At 55.9% G+C, this 18,700-nt stretch overlaps 1 protein-coding gene across 4 annotated transcripts in view; it reads left to right on the top strand.

Moving 5' to 3' along the window:
* The first annotated feature begins 8,031 nt into the window (after positions 1–8,031).
* Positions 8,032–18,700, top strand: part of maptb (microtubule-associated protein tau b) — a 300,500-nt gene continuing 289,831 nt past the window's right edge. The window contains exon 1 of one of the 4 annotated variants that reach the window (XM_072486890.1): positions 8,032–8,367. The gene's annotated coding sequence lies outside the window, so the exon portion shown is untranslated. The remainder of the gene's footprint in view (positions 8,368–18,700) is intronic. The other 3 variants (XM_072486888.1, XM_072486889.1, XM_072486891.1) reach the window with 3 other exon arrangements.

Raw genomic sequence — 18,700 nt, 5'->3', positions numbered from 1 at the left:
AGTGACCCCCATCCCACAGTGACCCCCATCCCGCAGTGACCCCTATCCCACAGTGACCCCCATCCCGCAGTGACCCCCATCCCGCAGTGACCCCCATCACACAGTGACCCCCATCCCGCAGTGACCCCTATCCCACAGTGACCCCATCCCGCAGTGACCCCCATCCCGCAGTGACCCCATCACACAGTGACCCACATCCCGCAGTGACCCCCAAGCCGCAGTGACCCCCATCCCACAGTGACCCTCATCCCGCAGTGACCCCATCACACAGTGACCCCCATCCCGTAGTGACCTCCATCCCGCAGTGACCCCCATTCCGCAGTGACCCCCATCCCGCAGTGACCCCCATCCCACAGTGACCCCCATCCCGCAGTGACCTCCATCCCACAGTGACCCCCATCCCACAGTGACCCTCATCCCACAGTGACCCCCATCCCACAGTGACGCCCATCCCACAGTGACCCCCATCCCACAGTGACCCCATCCCACAGTGACCCTCATCCCACAGTGACCTCCATCCCGCAGTGACCCCCATCACACAGTGACCCCCATCCCACAGTGACCCTCATCCCGCAGTGACCCCATCACACAGTGACCCCCATCCCGTAGTGACCACCATCCCGCAGTGACCCCCATCCCGCAGTGACCCCCATCCCGCAGTGACCCCCATCCCACAGTGACCCCCATCCCGCAGTGACCTCCATCCCACAGTGACCCCCATCCCACAGTGACCCTCATCCCACAGTGACCCCCATCCCACAGTGACCCCCATCCCACAGTGACCCCCATCCCACAGTGACCCCCATCCCGCAGTGACCCCCATCCCACAGTGTCCTCCATCCCGCAGTGACCCCCATCCCACAGTGACCCCCATCCCGCAGTGACCCCATCCCACAGTGACCCCTATCCCCCAGTGACCCCCATCCCGCAGTGACCTCCATCCCACAGTGACCTCCATCCCGCAGTGACCTCCATCCCACAGTGACCCCCATCCCGCAGTGACCCCCATCCCACAGTGACCTCCATCCCACAGTGACCCCCATCCCACAGTGACCCCCATCCCACAGTGACCCCCATCCCGCAGTGACCCCATCCCACAGTGACCTCCATCCCACAGTGACCCCCATCCCACAGTGACCCCCATCCCGCAGTGACCCCCATCCCACAGTGACCCCTATCCATAGGACGTGCCCTAATGCACCAACTCCGCCTCCCCAAGGAGATTGTGTGCCACCTGTGTCAGATGGTGATGGACCTGGTGCCATGAGGGCTCGGAGGAAGACGCTTGCTCCAGGTGGTCACCAAGGTGATGGCTGCCCTCAACGTCTATGCCTCAATCTTGTGCCAAGGCTAGAGCGGGACATGTGCAGAATTTTGCAATCATCCACACAAAGAACAAAGGACAAAGAACAAAGAAATGTACAGCACAGGAACAGGCCCTTCGGCCCTCCAAGCCCGTGCCGACCATGCTGCCCGTCTAAACTAAAATCTTCTACACCTCCTGGGTCCGTATCCCTCTATTCCCATCCTGTTCATGTATTTCCCACTTTGCCCCTTAAATGTCACTATCGTCCCTGCTTCCACCACCTCCTCCGGTAGCGAGTTCCAGGCACCCGCTACCCTTTGTGTATAAAACGTGCCTCGTACATCTCCTCTAAACCTTGCCCCTCGCACCTTAAACCTATGCCCCCTGGTAATTGACCCCTCTACCCTGGGGAAAAGCCTCTTACTATCCACTCTGTCTCTGCCCCTCATAATTTTGTAGACCTCTATCAGGTCGCCCCTCAACCTCCGTCGTTCCAGTGAGAACAAACCGAGTTTATTCAACCGCTCCTCATAGCTAATGCCCTCCATACCAGGCAACATTCTGGTAAATCTCTTCTGCACCCTCCCTAAAGCCCCCACATCCTTCTGGTAGTGTGGCGACCAGAATTGAAGACGATACTCCAAGTGTGGCCTAACTAAGGTTCTATGCACACAGGTGCATTTGAGATGTCACGGGTGTCCTATGTGCCCAGGCAGCTGCCTACATCTGCTTTAACCTGGACCAGGCCTAACAGGATACCCAGGCTGCTGGATTTGTTGCTAACGATGGCATGCCCCAAGTCCAGGGGGCTATTGATGGCTCACATGTCACCCTCAGAGTACTGGCTTGACAGGGGGTGCCCTAGACTAACAGGATGGGGGTTCCACTCACTGAATGTGCAATTGGTGTGTGATCACCAGCTGCACATCATGCACATCTGTGCACAATACCCAGGCAGCGTGCATGAAGCACACATCCTGGTACACTCGGAGGTTCCCGGCACTATTGAGGCACTCCCTTGGGTGAGGGGTTGGTTAGTGGGTGACGTGGTTGATGACACCTATGTGGAGGCCCCAGACTGAGGCTGAGAGGCATTATAACAATGCTCACTCAGCAACCAGGAACATCATCGAGCAGTGCATCGGTCTCCTCAAGGGGTGCTTCCGCTGCCTGGACTACTCTGGTGGGGCTGTCCAATATCGCCCTCAGAGAGCATCTCACATCGTGGTGGCCTGCTGTGGCCTGCTCAACATTGTGCAGCAGCAGGGCTATACGCTGGAGGAGGGGGGAGATCGACAGACCTCATTGGATGAGGACGGTGTCCAGGATGAGGCAGGCAAAGACCTGGAGCCGGCTCGACAAGCCGCAGAACCAGTCTTTCAGGGCTGTAGATCCAGGGAGAACCTGATTTGTTGAGTAGGAGGCCAAATTTCTGGCCTCTCCATCACCATTGCAATCCCCCCCACGCCCCCGTCCCCACCAACCTGCCCTCAGTCCCTTCTGTCCCATAGCCCATCACCCTTCCCTTGACACAGCTTTCCCTCCCCTTTCCGAGGGTCCTACCAGCATCACCACAGGGTGTTGGCCCGAGGCTGACAGTATCAACGGGTCTTGTCCACAGGACGGAGAATGATGATGACTCACTGTGAGATGAGCTCTGGTGCTTCTCATTGTTTGACAAAGTCTTACTTCTGTCTTTTAGACAACCTACCACTATCTGCCCGGATGATCCCTGGTTGTGCAATGGGGACTACATCTCATGGGCCCGATATGACCTGAATTTTCACTCCCCCTCTGAAGCCATCACAGCCCCAAGACCCCGCCTCAGGCCAACCTTCCTACCCGTGGGACAGAAGTGAGGGCAGATTGGACTGATGGTGGAAAAGTGTTTAATGGTGCATTTTTGCAGATCATGTCCCCTTCCCCGACTCATTATGTTTAACTGCACGTGTGCCAACTTAAGCGTCAAGTAACTTTCTGATCTTCCATGGCCTCCCACTCCTTCGAGGTGTTCCCCCAAATTGCACCTCAGGAGTGGAGGCGGCATGCTGCTTATCTCATCCTCTGACCTGTGATGACCTTGGCGGCGTCCTCTGGATGGCCTGGCCTGACTTTCTGGCTTCAAATGTGATGATGTGAAATCCTGTTCTGCCCGATGCCCAGCAGATGCACCAGAGTCAAGAGGGGGGGGATTCAGAAGGGCCGGAGTGTTCCAGCGCCTGACATGCGGGAGGCACTGGTACGGGCCCTTTCACTTCCTCCTCCCTCGGGTTTTCGTTGGCCCCGAGCTACCTCATGGGATGGAGGGTGGCTGGAGTGACCTCCAGAAGCCTCAACGCATCTAGCGCTGCTATTCTTGGAGGCCTTTCCTCGTCTGAACCATTGAGCACAGGGCTAAATCGCTGGCTTTGAAAGCAGACCAAGGCAGGCCAGCAGCACTGTTCAATTCCCGTACCAGCCTCCCCGAACAGGCGCCGGAATGTGGCGACTAGGGACTTTTCACAGTAACTTCATTGAAGCCTACTTGTGACAATAAGCGATTTTCTTTCTTTCTTTCTTTCAATGCCCTCAGACATGGTACTCCGTGACTGGGACATGTCCCTCAGTGAGTGAGCAATGTGCCTCATTGCCTCAGTCATGTCCCTCTGTGATTGTGTTGTGTCCCTCTGTGAATGGCCATGGTCAATCAGGCCAATACTCACGTTGCCCTCAGCCACAACCCTTTGTGAATGGACCAAGATCTGGATTGCCACAGTAATGTCCATCTACACCTGGGACAGGTCTACCTGTGACTGGGCCTTCCTGTCCTGCGCTTCAGCCATGGACATCACAGTGTGACCTACACCTTGAATGTCCTGACACATGGCCCTGGCTTCTTGCCCCAGACTTTCCACCGCGGACACCACCCTTTCAGTGTTGGCCTGGGTGCCTACATTGTCGGCAACATCTCCTGCGCCTGAAGGCGATTGGACTCGTCCAGCTGTACTTGCAGGTGCTGGAATGTTGCTGTTCCCCTTCCTGTAAATTCTGGCTCTGAATCTGAACCTGCCGCAGTGATGAGATAACCTTTTCCAGCGGTGCGACATCTGTCTTGGGGGCAGCTGTTGCCTGGGATCAGACAGCCCTCCGACCGGTCTCTCCCTCAGGGGTCCCTGCCTCCACCTGATGTGCTGCAGGATGGTCAATCCATCCAACCTGCACATCTTTGGAGTACCCAGAGGAAACCACAACCACATTGCTGAGGATCTGGAGTCGCATGTAGGCCAGACCAGGGAAGGACAGCGATTTCCTTCCCTAAAGGACATTTGTGAACGAGGTGGGTTTTTACAACAATCGACAATGGTTTCATGTTCATCATTAGACTTTGAATTCCAGATTTTTATTGAATTCAAATGTTGCCATCTGCTGCAATGTGTACCCTGGGTGTCTGGGTTACTAGTCCAGTGAGAATACCACAATGCCACCACCTTCCCTGTCTATATTTGTCTTTAAAACATTCAAAGATAGGGCAGCACGGTGGCGCAGTGGTCAGCCTGCTGTCTCACGCCGCCGAGGTCCCAGGTTCGATCCTGGCTCTGGGTCACTGGCCGTGTGGAGTTTGCACATTCTCCCCGTGTCTGCGTGGGTTCCACCCCCACAAACCAGAGATGCGCAGAGTAGGTGGATTGGCCACGCTAAATTGCCCCTTAATTGGAAAAATTGAATTGGGCACTCTAAATTTATTTTAAAAAACATTCAAAGATTCTGACTCCTCCGCCTTTTGAGGAAGAGAGATATGAGAGTTATAACTGCCCTTATTTTCAATTAAAATACTAGTCATGGAGAGTCATGCAGCACAGATACAGGCCCATCAGCCCACCATATCTATGCTGACCATCACATACCAATCTATATGAATCCCATATTGTCTTGGACCCATTCTTCTCTCCCTCCAATGGAATGCAAAATGTAATCATATTATGATCACTGCTACCTAGGGGTGTATTCATTATGAGGTCATTAATTAATCCTATCTCATTGCATAAGACCAGTCAGCTCTCCCCCTCAATGGGGAAACAGTCTATGGTCATCTGGCACTATGGCTACTTTTTATTTATTCCTGGGAGCTCTTTTGTATCTTCCTCCTTGAAGAAAGACTCAAAATATTTAATTTCTTAGCCATTTTCCTATTCTCCATTATAAATTCTCTGTCTCTTCCTGTGGTGGGCACACATGTGTTTTTGCTAATCTTTTCCATTTGGCATATGCATAGAAGCTTTTCCAGTCTGGTTTTATGTTTCTTATTTAGAGTCATAGAGTCATAGATGTCTACAGCATGGAAACAGGCCCTTTGGCCCAGCTTGTCCATGCCATCCAGTTTCTCTATCACTAAGCTAGTCCCACTTCCTGCTTTTGACCCATATCCCTCTATACCCATCCTGCCCATATAAGTGTCTAACTGTTTTTTAAAGGGAAAAAATGTACCCGTCTCTACCACTGCCTCTGGCAGCTCATTCCATTTGCTCAACCACCCTCTGTGTGATGAAATTTCCCCTCTGGTCTCTTTTGTATCTCTCCCTTCTCACCTTAAACCTATGCCCTTTAATTCTAGACTCCTCTACCTTTGGGAAAAGTTGTGGACTATCTACCTTATCTATGCCCCTCATTATTTTACAGACCGCTATAAGATCACCCCTAAGGCTCCTACGCTCCAGGGAAAAAAGTCCCAGCCTATCCAGCCTTATAGCTCAGACCATCAAGTCCTGGTAGCATCCTCGTAAACATTTGTTTCTTCTCATGTTCTGTTCTCCAATTCTTTATCAGTTTCTTGGTCTTCCTTTGTTGAATTCCTACAACATTTTTGGTAACTTTATAAACATTTTCCTTTGATCGAATACAATCTTTAACACCCTTGATTAGCCATGGTTGATTCACTTTTCCTGTTGGGTTTTTATGCCTAAAAGGAAAGTACATTTGTCAGAAACGACATACATTTTAATATATTTTCCCAATCTACAACCAATTTGTCCATTGTACCTTTGTTTAGATTTGGCCTCCTCCTGCTCCTATTTTCTATGTTTCTATGTTAAGACCCTAGTTTCACAATGAACTACATCACTTTCAAACTGAATCTAAAATTCTACTAGATTATGCCCATTCTTCCTTAAAGGCTCCTTTACATAATGAGATTATAATCATCCCTCAATGCATGAGCCCTTTCTCTTGTAGGCACACCTGCTCTCACCTGCCCTTGTAGCCACAGTATTTATATGGCTACTCCCGTTCAGTTTCCGGTCAATGGTAACTCCCAGAATGTTGATGGTGGAGGATGCAGCAATGGTAATACCATTGAATGTCGAGGGGTGATGGTTAGATCCTCTCTTATTGGAGATTGCCATTGCCTGGAACTTGTGTAGCATGAATGTTACTTGCCACTAATCAACCCAATGTTATCCTCCATCTGTTGTGGAATAACACAATGTGTTTCTGGGTATAACACTGTGTACAGCAAGATGAGCAAATATTGGCTCCTGCAGAAATTCTCAGCTCAAGACCATGACCTCCTTACTCAATCCACAGAGCTGACTTGCAAAGTCTTGTGTGATTTTTAAGGAACTGTGTTTCCAATGATCAAAGGTTGTGGGAATACGGGCAGTCCAAACGCCAGTGTGGAATGCAGGATAAGACTGGTGAAGGAGTGACAAACTGTACCAGCCTGAAGCCGGTTTGTTTCCCAGATCTTTCAGCATCAGCTGCAGGGAAGACCACATGGGTCTTCAATGTAGGGGTGCCAATTGCTCCTGAAATGGGGGAGTGAGCTGTGGGCCCCACCCAGTGAAGGGCTCTTGGACTTATCCAGCAGGGGGACTAAAGTTAAAGCAAAATATTGTGGAAGTTGGGAATCTGAATTAAAAACACAGTAACTTCATTGAAGCCTACTCGGGACAATAAGCGATTTTCATTTTCATTTCAAAATGCAGGAAATGCTCAGAAGGTCTGGCAGCATCTGTCGAGGGAGGAACAGAGTTAACCTCAGGGTCCCGAAAAGGACACTGCTGCCTCACAGCGCTGAGGCCCCGGTCACTGTCCTTTTGGAGTTTGCACATTTCCCTTGTGTCTCACCTCCACAACCCAAAGATGTGCAGGGTAGGTAGATTGGCCACGCTAAATTGCCACTTCATTGGAAAAAAAACATTTTTAAAAAGAATAATAACCTTGATCTAAAAAAAAAATTCAGAACTGTTTCTCGTCCACAGATGCTGCCAGACCAATTGAGTTTTTCCTGCACTATCTGTTCTTATCCCAGCAAGGTATTGGTGGAACCACTTCCAGATTAAATGCCCAGATCATGTCTGGCGAGTGTTCAGCTACTGAACGCGGCACATCAGCTGGTAGCATCAGTAATTGAAAGTCTGTTTTTTTAAATTCATTTACGGGATGTGGGAGTCGCTGGTTAGGCCAGCATTTATTGCCCATCCCAAGTTGCCCTTCAGAAGGTGGTGGTGGGTTGTTTTCTTGTACCGCTGCAGTCTGCTGTTAGCATCATTAGTGTGTGCCTGCCTGAAAGGAGCCTCTAGTTGCACTGTGCTCAGCATTTTAAACAAACCAACACCACCGCCCTCCCTCTTCGCGATTATTTATCCAAGAGCTTCCAGTTCCATCCAGCTAAGAAATTGCCAGGATGTCAGCATGTTGCTGTCTCTCTGAACGTATGCTGTGTGCTGCAGCCATTCTGATCTTTCCAGCAGCACAGGAGATGTATTTTATTTCTCTTTTTATTTAGGAGGCTGAACATTCGCCTATTCCTGTTTGCTGCATTAATTAGAACGACAAGTCACACTCCTGTCAGCCCTTACTCTGCAATCTAACCCGAATGCAGTTCCTGCCTGCTTCCGTGTAATCCAACCCAGCCCATAATAGACACTTATCTAATACTTGGCACTGCTCGGCACTGAACACACCCACATTGGCTGGTGGTGGTTCTCAGACTGACAGCTCCGGCCTGCTCTGCTCCTCCATCTCAAAGATCGGCTCCCACAATGATTCCCGTTCTTGTCTGAAAGTGAATCTCACCATGCACCGTGAGTAAACCATGTCACACTTTCATGTCAATGTGCTTTGTCAATGAAATGTAGAAGTGGTTAACACAATTCGAATTGGCATCAACCCAGACTGCTGGAATAAAAGCTTCTCTGTCGGAATTCTTTGTGATATTATGCGGACGGTGAATCCTGGATTGTTTGGCAGGAGGTCATTGCGAGGCAGAGTGAGAAAGGGAGAATGTCAAACAGTGCAGTGAAGAGACTGCGTAAAGAAAGCAAATGGGCACTAACATTGTCCACGGGTTCGGAACATGCAGCTTCACATAGGCAGAATAGCAAAGGAATGAGATATCAGACATTTATGGAACTGTATCCCAGTGAGAGTCAGTGTGTGTGGAACCCGTACCCCAGTGAGAGCCAGTGTGTGTGGAACCCATACCCCAGTGAGAGTCAGTGTGTGTGGAACCCGTACCCCAGTGAGAGCCAGTGTGTGTGGAACCCGTACCCCAGTGAGAGTCAGTGTGTGTGGAACCCATACCCCAGTGAGAGTCAGTGTGTGTGGAACCCATACCCCAGTGAGAGTCAGTGTATGGGGAACTGTACCCCAGTGAGAGTCAGTGTGTGTGGAACCCGTATCCCAGTGAGAGTCAGTGTGTGTGGAACCCGTACCCCAGTGAGAGTCAGTGTGTGTGGAACCCGTACCCCAGTGAGAGTCAGTGTGTGTGGAACTGTACCCCAGTGAGAGTCAGTGTGTGTGGAACTGTACCCCAGTGAGAGTCAGTGTGTCTGGAACCCGTACCCCAGTGAGAGTCAGTGTGTGTGGAACTGTATCCCAGTGAGAGTCAGTTTTGTGGAACTGTATCCCAGTGAGAGTCAGTGTGTGTGGAACCTGTACCCCAGTGAGAGTCAGTGTGTCTGGAACCTGTATCCCAGTGAGAGTCAGTGTGTGTGGAACCCGTATCCCAGTGAGAGCCAGCGTGTGTGGCACCTGTATCCCAGTGAGAGTCAGCGTGTGTGGCATCCGTACCCCAGCGAGAGTCAGTGTGTGTGGAACCCATACCCCAGTGAGAGTCAGTGTGTGTGGAACTGTATCCCAGTGAGAGTCAGTTTTGTGGAACTGTATCCCAGTGAGAGTCAGTGTGTGTGGAACCCGTACCCCAGTGAGAGTCAGTGTGTGTGGAACTGTACCCCAGTGAGAGTCAGTGTGTGTGGAACCCGTACCCCAGTGAGAGTCAGTGGGCGAAATTCTCCGTTATCGGCGGAAAGTCCGCCGATCGGCGCAAAAAACGGCGCAAATCCCACTTGCGTCACGTCATAAAAATGGGCCGATAGTCTGCGGCCCGAAATGGGCTAGCAGCGACGTAACGGGATCCGCGCTTGCGCAGTGGTTCACGCCGTGCAGCGTCATACGCGCTGCACGGCGTGACGGCTCATAAGGCCGCGCAGCTCCCCCCCACCCGACCGGAACAGCCGACCGCAACACCCGACTTGATGGCTGGCCGTCGCTCAGCCCCGAGGTTCGAGTCACGCGATGTGGAGGCGCTCCTGGATGCGGTGGAGCAGAGGAGGGACGCCCTGTATCCCGGGCACGGCCGCAGAGTTGCCCCACGCCACAGCCGGCGTCTGTGGAGGGAGGTGGCAGAGGCCGTCACCGCTGTGGCCCTGACACCACGGACAGGCACCCAGTGCCACAAGAAGGTGAACGACCTCGTCAGAGCAGGCAGGGTGAGCGTCCCCCATATCCCCCATATCCCCTCTCCCCCAAATCCCCCCCTCCCCCATATCCCCCCCTCCCCCATATCCCCCCCTCCCCCATATCCCCCATATCCCCCATATCCCCCCCTCCCCCATATCCCCCATATCCCCCATATTCCCCCCTCCCCCATATCCCCCATATCCCCCCTCCCCCATATCCCCCCTCCCCCATATCCCCCCCTCCCCCATATCCCCCATATCCCCCATATCCCCCCTCCCCCATATCCCCCCCTCCCCCATATCCCCCCCTCCGCCATATCCCCCATATCCCCCATATCCCCCCTCCCCCATATCCCCCCCTCCCCCATATCCCCCATATCCCCCATATCCCCCATATTCCCCCCTCCCCCATATCCCCCCCTCCCCCATATCCCCCATATCCCCCATATCCCCCCTCCCCCATATCCCCCATATCCCCCTCCCCCATATCCCCCCTCCCCCATATCCCCCATATCCCCAAGTGAATCCAGCCCTAACCTTAACCTCTGCAATGCACGCGCAACCGATGGCGTGCATTCATATACCTGCCTAACACTGTTGCCTTTTACCCCTGCCACCCCCCCCCCCCCCCCCCCAGGAGAAGCGCGCACACAACAATAGGGAGCATGTGAGGACTGGAGGAGGGCCCGCTGATGAGAGGCCACTGACCGTACACGAGGAAAGGGCCCTGGAACTGGCTGGCGGACCTGACGACCGGGAGGTTGCTGATGCAGAGGTCGGGGCCCCACGAGCAAGTGAGCCACCAACAGCCCGTCCCCATATCCCCCCTCCCCTACATCCCCCTCTCCCGTATCACCTGATCACTGCCTGATGTCTAACCATGCATGCTTCATTGTGTATCGCAGGACCAAACGTCCAGGCACCCATCCCCGCAGATGCAGACCGCCCGCAGGATGCCCCTCCGAGACCACGGGAGACGGAGAGACCCGCACCCTCCAGCATGCGACGCCCGCAGGATGCCCCTCGGAGACCACGGGAGACGGAGAGACCCGAACCCTCCAGCATGCGACGCCCGCAGGATGCCCCTCGGAGACCACGGGAGACGGAGAGACCCGAACCCTCCAGCATGCGACGCCCGCAGGATGCCCCTCGGAGACCACGGGAGACGGAGAGACCCGAACCCTCCAGCATGCGACGCCCGCAGGATGCCCCTCGGAGACCACGGGAGACGGAGAGACCCGAACCCTCCAGCATGCGACGCCCGCAGGATGCCCCTCGGAGACCACGGGAGACGGAGAGACCCGGAGCAACAGGGAGACGACACCCCCGTCACGTGCGGGAGCGACCACCCAGCGATGAGGGGGGCAGCCACAGGCCCCCGTCACATCCGAGCCAGGACACCACTACCCAGGACACCACTATCCAGGACACCCCTACCCGGGACACCACTACCCAGGACACCCCTACCCGGGACAGCACTACCCGGGACAGCACTACCCAGGACACCCCTACCCGGGAAGACGAAATACCGGACAGTGACTCAGAGTGGATGGGTGGAGACGAACCCCCACCCCAAAGTGCCATGGACTCAGAGTGGGACGAAGAGCACGACACAACGCCACTGCTGTCACCAACACCCTCCACCATCGCAGAAACACTCACCACGGTTGGGCACTTTAGTGATGAGGCGTCTGGTACACTCACTGGTGCGCACAACACAGCCGTCCCGGTACAGCAGGTGGAGGTAGGAGCAGCAGAGGGACCGGGCGGTCGGAGGGCAGCCCAGGCCAAGCGAACATCTGCCGCCCAGATGGATCCCGGGTTCCTGCAGTTACCACACCCACACATAGATCCGATGCAACCACCGACACGGAGACGAGCGAATAGGGTGACGGGTGGCTTGCGGCGGCTGCGGTCGCAGGTGGAGGAGTCCACCCGCGTCCAGGAGCTGGGAGTGGTCCCGGTCATGCGTGCCACCCAGGCTGACACCGCACGGGTGGCGTCCGCGGTGGAGGCAATGGGTGCGACGGTGTCAGACATGGGGAACGGTTTGCGAGGCCTGGGGCCTTCCGTGCAGGCGGCGTCTGTGGCCCAGGAAATGGCTGCCCTCTCACAGGAGGCAATGAGCCAGTGCCAGCGCCAGATGGCAGAGGCGCTCAACGCCATAGCCCAGTCTCAGCAGGCCATGGCCCAGTCTCAGCAGGCCATAGCCCAGTCTCTGCAGGCCATGGCCCAGTCTCTGCAGGCCATGGCCCAGTCTCAGCAGGCCATCGCTGAGGGCATCGGCGCCAGTGGCCATGTGCGAGCTGGCGTCGCACTGTCGCAGACAGGGTTCGACAACCCCCTGGGCTCCATGGCTGCAAACCTGCAGACCCCTGTCGATACCAGCACGGGCCTCCAGGACTGGCAGCGCCAGATGTCGGGGGCGCGTCGGATGGCCAGTCCGTTCGCATCCCCCACCCATGTAGAGGCCTGGGGGCCATCGGGCACCCCGAGGGAGGAGGAGGTGGTGTGGTCCGTCCCGGCTCCCTCTGTAGGGGAGGTCCCGGTACACCGCGACACCTCGGACTCCCCCCCTTCCGTCCCAGGTGCATCGGGTGGGCAACGGGCAGGACAGGCTGGCAGCTCGCCATCCCAGTCGCCCGGGCCGCAGCCTGGCACATCTAGGCCAGGACGCCCCAGGAAACGGCCGCCAAAGGGATCCAGTGTCAGAGGGCAGGAATCACAGGAGTCCACCTCCAGTTCTGCTGTACCGTCTGGGGAACCACGTAGACGTAGTCAAAGGGCCCGTAAGGCCAAACAATTAGACACTGAGTAAGTTGGCACGGGTGCAGGGCACAGATGAGTTTTAGGCGCTAGGGCACGTGCATGAACTCCTTTGGTTATTAAAGTCAATGTTACACCTACCGAAGCTGCCTTTGTGCTCTGTCCAAAGTGTGCGGGGGTGTCATGTACGTTGAGCGCAAGTGTGTGTGTGAGGGGTGGTCTTACCTCAGCCCCAGGTGAGTCTGCCCCCTTCCCCCTGGGCCGCCATCAACATCCCCCGGGCAGAGGACGGGACCGTGCGCTGCAGTGTCACAGCCGCATGCAGGGATGGTCCGGGTGGATGGTGGTACTGTGGCCATGGGTCAGACATAGTCCAACGATGTAGAGCCAGGAGCTCATCGGAGGCGGGCTGTCATCATTCTCCATGGCCTGCGATAGACACGCGTCCACCCGCAACTGGGTGAGCCCGGCCCGTTGTGCCGCCGGTGGATCGGCAATTGGGAGTGGGGGGGTGGTGTGCATGCGGGTGGGGTGTGTGGGGTTGGGGAGGGGGGTGATGGTGCTGGGTGGATGGATGGGTGGGGGGTGTGGGTGGTCGGCTGTTGTCATGGTGTGCGGTCTGTGGCCATACTACCCGATTCCCACGCCCATCTAGTCAGTGAAGCGGGCGTCTATCAGTCTGTCCCGTGCCCGCTGGGCCAGCCGGTAACGGTGGACAGCCACCCGTCTGTGTCTACCCCGTCTGCCCTGACCATTGCCCCCATCCCCCTCATCTGGGGAGGACTGGGCCTCTTCCTGCTGCTCCTCCACTCCGCCCTCCTCTGCCTGCGGCACATCGCCCCTCTGCTGGGCTATGTTGTGCAGGACGCAGCACACCACAATGATGCGGCCGACCCTATCTGACCGATACTGGAGGGCGCCCCCAGAGAGGTCCAGGCACCTGAAACGCATCTTCAGCACGCCAAAGCACCTCTCGATCACTCCCCTTGTCGCTACATGGGCATCATTGTAGCGGTTCTCCGCCTCATTGCGTGGCCTCCGTATAGGCGTCATCAGCCACGATCGCAATGGGTAGCCCCTGTCGCCCAGCAACCAGCCCCTCAGCCGGGGATGGCGTCCCTCGTACATGCCGGGGATGGATGACCGCGACAACACGAATGAGTCGTGTACACTGCCTGGGTAACGGGCGCAGACGTGCAGGATCATCATGCGGTGGTCGCAGACCACCTGTACGTTCATCGAATAGGTCCCCTTCCTATTAGTGAACACGGCCCTGTTATCTGCAGGTGGCCGCACGGCGACGTGCATCCCATCGATCGCGCCCTGGACCATGGGGAACCCGGCAATGGCAGAGAAGCCCACGGCCCGGGCATCTTGGCTGGCCCGGTCCACGGGGAAGCGGATGTAGCGGTGCGCCATGGCATAAAGGGCATCTGTCACTGCCCGGATGCACCGATGCACCGATGTCTGCGATATGCCAGACAGGTCCCCACTCGGTGCCTGGAATGACCCCGTTGCATAAAAGTTCAGGGCCACCGTAACCTTGACGGACACGGGGAGAGGGTGTCCCCCGCCAGTGCCACGCGGTGACAGGTGTGCCAGCAGGTGGCAGATGTGTGCCACGGTTTCCCGGCTCATCCGGAGTCTCCTCCTGCATTCCCGGTCCGTGAGGTCCTGGTATGACTGCCGGGGCCGGTACACACGGGGCGCCCTCGGGTGCCTCCGTTGCCGTGGGGCCGCGACGTCCTCCTCCCCCTCCTCGTCCTGTCGGTCAGGTGTCCCTCCAGCCTGGGCGGCTGCCGCCTGCCCCTCTGCGGCAGCCTGCGCCGCCTCTCTGGCACGCTCCTCCTCCTCCTCCTCCTCCTCCTCCTCCTCATCCAGGGCAACATAGACATGAGCGGCTGCCACCACGGCGGCCAACATCGCTGGATGATCTGAAAACATGACGACCTGGTGGGGGGGAGGGGAACGACGACATGTCATCATTGCCCATATCCCCTCCTCCCCCCAGCCAGGTGGCATGGACCGCATGGGTCCAACTGTTGGAGGCTGGCACCTGGCCAGGTGGACCAACTCATTTGCCCTCCCATCACCCACCCCGGCACGGACCCCCCCCCCGCCCCAACCTCCACCCCAGCACGGACCCCCTCCCCAACCCCCAACCTCCACCCCGGCACGGACCCCCTCCCCAACCCCCAACCTCCACCCCGGCACGGAACCCCTCCCCAACCCCCAACCTCCACCCCAGCACGGACCCCCTCCCCAACCCCCAACCTCCACCCCGGCACGGACCCCCTCCACAACCCCCAACCTCCACCCCGGCACGGACCCCCTCCCCAACCTCCACCCCGGCACGGACCCCCTCCCCAACCCCCAACCTCCACCCCGGCACGGAACCCCTCCCCAACCCCCAACCTCCACCCCAGCACGGACCCCCTCCACAACCCCCAACCTCCACCCCGGCACGGACCCCCTCCCCAACCTCCACCCCGGCACGGACCCCCTCCCCAACCTCCACCCCGGCACGGACCCCCTCCCCAACCCCCAACCTCCACCCCGGCACGGACCCCCTCCCCAACCCCCAACCTCCACCCCGGCACGGACCCCCTCCACAACCCCCAACCTCCACCCCGGCACGGACCCCCTCCCCAACCTCCACCCCGGCACGGACCCCCTCCCCAACCTCCACCCCGGCACGGACCCCCTCCACAACCCCCAACCTCCACCCCGGCACGGACCCCCTCCCGGCACTCCCCCGGAGCCCAGCCTACTCTAACCACCCCCCCCCCCCCCCGCCGCACACACACACAAGCCGAGACACACCTCTCCTCAGGCAATCAGTCTGCGGCCACGCATTTCCTGCCCAGAGCCAACCCCCCAGGCCGTCACTCACCTCCTCGCTGGTCGGCGTGAGCCTGGAGCACCGGGTCACGCCGATGAAAAGGAGGTTTGATTGACGTCGACGTGAACGGTCATCACGTCGACGGGACTTCGGCCCATCCGGTAGGGAGAATATCGGCAGGCCGAAAATCGGCTGCCTTGCGCAGGCCCGTGACATTCTCCGCGGCAGCGGCGCCATTAACGCCCCGCCGACTTTTCTCCCTTCGGAGACTTCGGCGGGGGCGGGGGCGGGATTCACGGCGGCCAACGGCCATTCTCCGACCCGGCGGGGGGTCGGAGAATGACGCCCAGTGTGTGTGGAACTGTATCCCAGTGAGAGTCAGTTTTGTGGAACTGTACCCCAGTGAGAGTCAGTGTGTGTGGAACTGTACCCCAGTGAGAGTCAGTGTGTGTGGAACCCGTACCCCAGTGAGAGTCAGTGTGTGTGGAACTGTATCCCAGTGAGAGTCAGTTTTGTGGAACTGTATCCCAGTGAGAGTCAGTGTGTGTGGAACCCGTACCCCAGTGAGAGTCAGTGTGTGTGGAACTGTACCCCAGTGAGAGTCAGTTTTGTGGAACTGTACCCCAGTGAGAGTCAGTGTGTGTGGAACTGTATCCCAGTGAGAGTCAGTTTTGTGGAACTGTACCCCAGTGAGAGTCAGTTTTGTGGAACCCGTACCCCAGTGAGAGTCAGTGTGTGGGGAACTGTATCCCAGTGAGAGTCAGTTTGTGTGGAACTGTACCCCAGTGAGAGTCAGTGTGTGTGGAACCCGTACCCCAGTGAGAGTCAGTGTGTGGGAACCCGTACCCCAGTGAGAGTCAGTGTGTGTGGAACCCGTACCCCAGTGAGAGTCAGTGTGTGTGAGATCCATTCCCCAGTGGGAGTAAATGTGGGTGGGATCTGTGGTGTTCTTTGTGTTGCTTGTTTCAGGATGGTTGGCATAGTGTTCACAAAGGCCACAAAATAGCTTTAACTTAAACAAAGCTATAAATTTATTAACATTACTAACTTGGATTCAACACGTACTCCTTAAGAATACACAGTTGGTGAATAACATCGAAACTACACTCACCTACAGCTAATCTCACTGCTGGTTTAAACTATGAACAAAGAACAAAGAACAAGGAAAATTACAGCACAGGAACAGGCCCTTCGGCCCTCCCAGCCTGCGCCGATCCAGATCCTTTATCTAAACCAGTCGCCTATTTTCCAAGGATCTACTTCCTTCTGTTGCCCGCCCGTTCATATATCTGTCTAGATGCATCTTAAATGATGCTATCGTGCCCGCCTCTACCACCTCCGCTGGCAAGCGTTCCAGGCACCCACCACCCTCTGCGTAAAAAACTTTCCACGCACCTCTCCCTCAAATTTTCCCCCTCTCACCTTGAAATCATGACCCCTTGTAATTGACACCCCCACTCTTGGAAAAAACTTGTTGCTATCCACCCTGTCCATACCTCTCATAATTTTGTAGACCTCAATCAGGTCCCCCCTCAACCTCCGTCTTTCTAACGAAAACAATCCTAATCTACTCAACCTTTCTCCATAGCTAGCACCCTCCATACCAGGCAACATCCTGGTGATCCTCCTCTGCACCCTCTCTAAAGCATCCACATCCTTCTGGTAATGTGGCGACCAGAACTGCATGCAGTCTTCCAAATGTGGCCTAACCAAAGTCCTATACAACTGTAACCTGACCTGCCGACTCTTGTACCTAATACCCTATCCGATGAAGGCAAGCATGCTGTATGCCTCCTTGACCACTCTATCGACCTGCGTTGCCACCTTCAGGGTACAATGGACCTGAACTCCCAGATCTCTCTGTACATCAATTTCCATTGACTGTATAGTCCGCTCTTGAATTAGATCTTCAAAAATGCATCACCTCGCATTTTCCTGAGTGTATGATCCACACTCACTTACACTATCTGCTCTTCTGACCTCCACTAGCTAACTCCTGCATACAGTCTCCCCCACAAGGCTTAGCACCACTGTCTTATATAGTTGCAACTGTGGCTCCCTCTAGTGGCTACTCTTGTCACTACATTAACCCATGCAGTGCTGATAGTTATGCTAATATCACAGGATCCAGACCCCAGTGAGAGTCAGTGTGTTTGGAACAATACCCCAGTGGGTGTTATAGTGTGTGCAACTGTACGTCAGTGGGAGTTAGTGTATTTGGAATCCATACCCCAGTGGGTGGCAGTCTGTGTGGAACTATACCGCAGTGAGAGTCAGTGGGCAGGATTCTCCATTCCTTAGACTAAGTGTTGACGCTGGAGCAGGATTCGTGGACTTCCACGGCAACAAAACTGGAGCCGAACCTGGACTTATTCAGCTACTGTGGGGGAGCTAGCATCGACGCCACATGGAGCACAATCGTTTCCAATAAAAAACGGTGCGGGATTCGCCGGGTCCATGATTGACACTTGGGAAGCTGTCAAGCTGCAGCCGCACTTACACACTTCACTCCCCACACACACACTCATCCCAGCCAACAGGATGGCACTGGTTGTGCTGGAACATGCCCATACAGTTGATGGGTTGGCTGGGGCCAGAGGGCACCTCAGGGGGTGGCCTGGTTAGGGATATCTATGCAGCCCGTGGCCCTAAGTTCAGAGTGGGCTGTCAGGGGCGTGTGCAGCTGCATGGCTGCCTTACCGGCTGAGGCAATGGTGTTCCGTGCCCATCCACCCCGAGCCCACAGCCCAGCCCCTGGCCAGCCCCAAGTATTCCTCCAGCCCTGGCAGAAGCCCCCTGCTCAGCGGAACAACTAAACGCACACTGTGCCGATGTTGGACACTTTCCGTACGCCCTCTCTCTCCCTCAGCAGCCACAACGGCAGTTTCACAATTTTTAAAATCACAAGTGAACCGGGCCGTCGGGAACTCGGCCCGTCAATGGCGGAGAATCACGGAGCTCCTGGAGAAGACCGGGTCAGGCCCGCTAATGATATGCAAACTGTGTTTGCTGTACGTATTATGATAAATATATGTAAATACTACTAACCAAAACTATTAATAAATTATC

Source organism: Scyliorhinus torazame, chromosome 21 (genome assembly GCF_047496885.1).
Source record: "Scyliorhinus torazame isolate Kashiwa2021f chromosome 21, sScyTor2.1, whole genome shotgun sequence".
NCBI classification, from domain to species: domain Eukaryota; kingdom Metazoa; phylum Chordata; class Chondrichthyes; order Carcharhiniformes; family Scyliorhinidae; genus Scyliorhinus; species Scyliorhinus torazame.
Note: the sequence above shows the minus strand (reverse complement) of the source record. Positions and strands in the feature narration are given on the sequence as shown.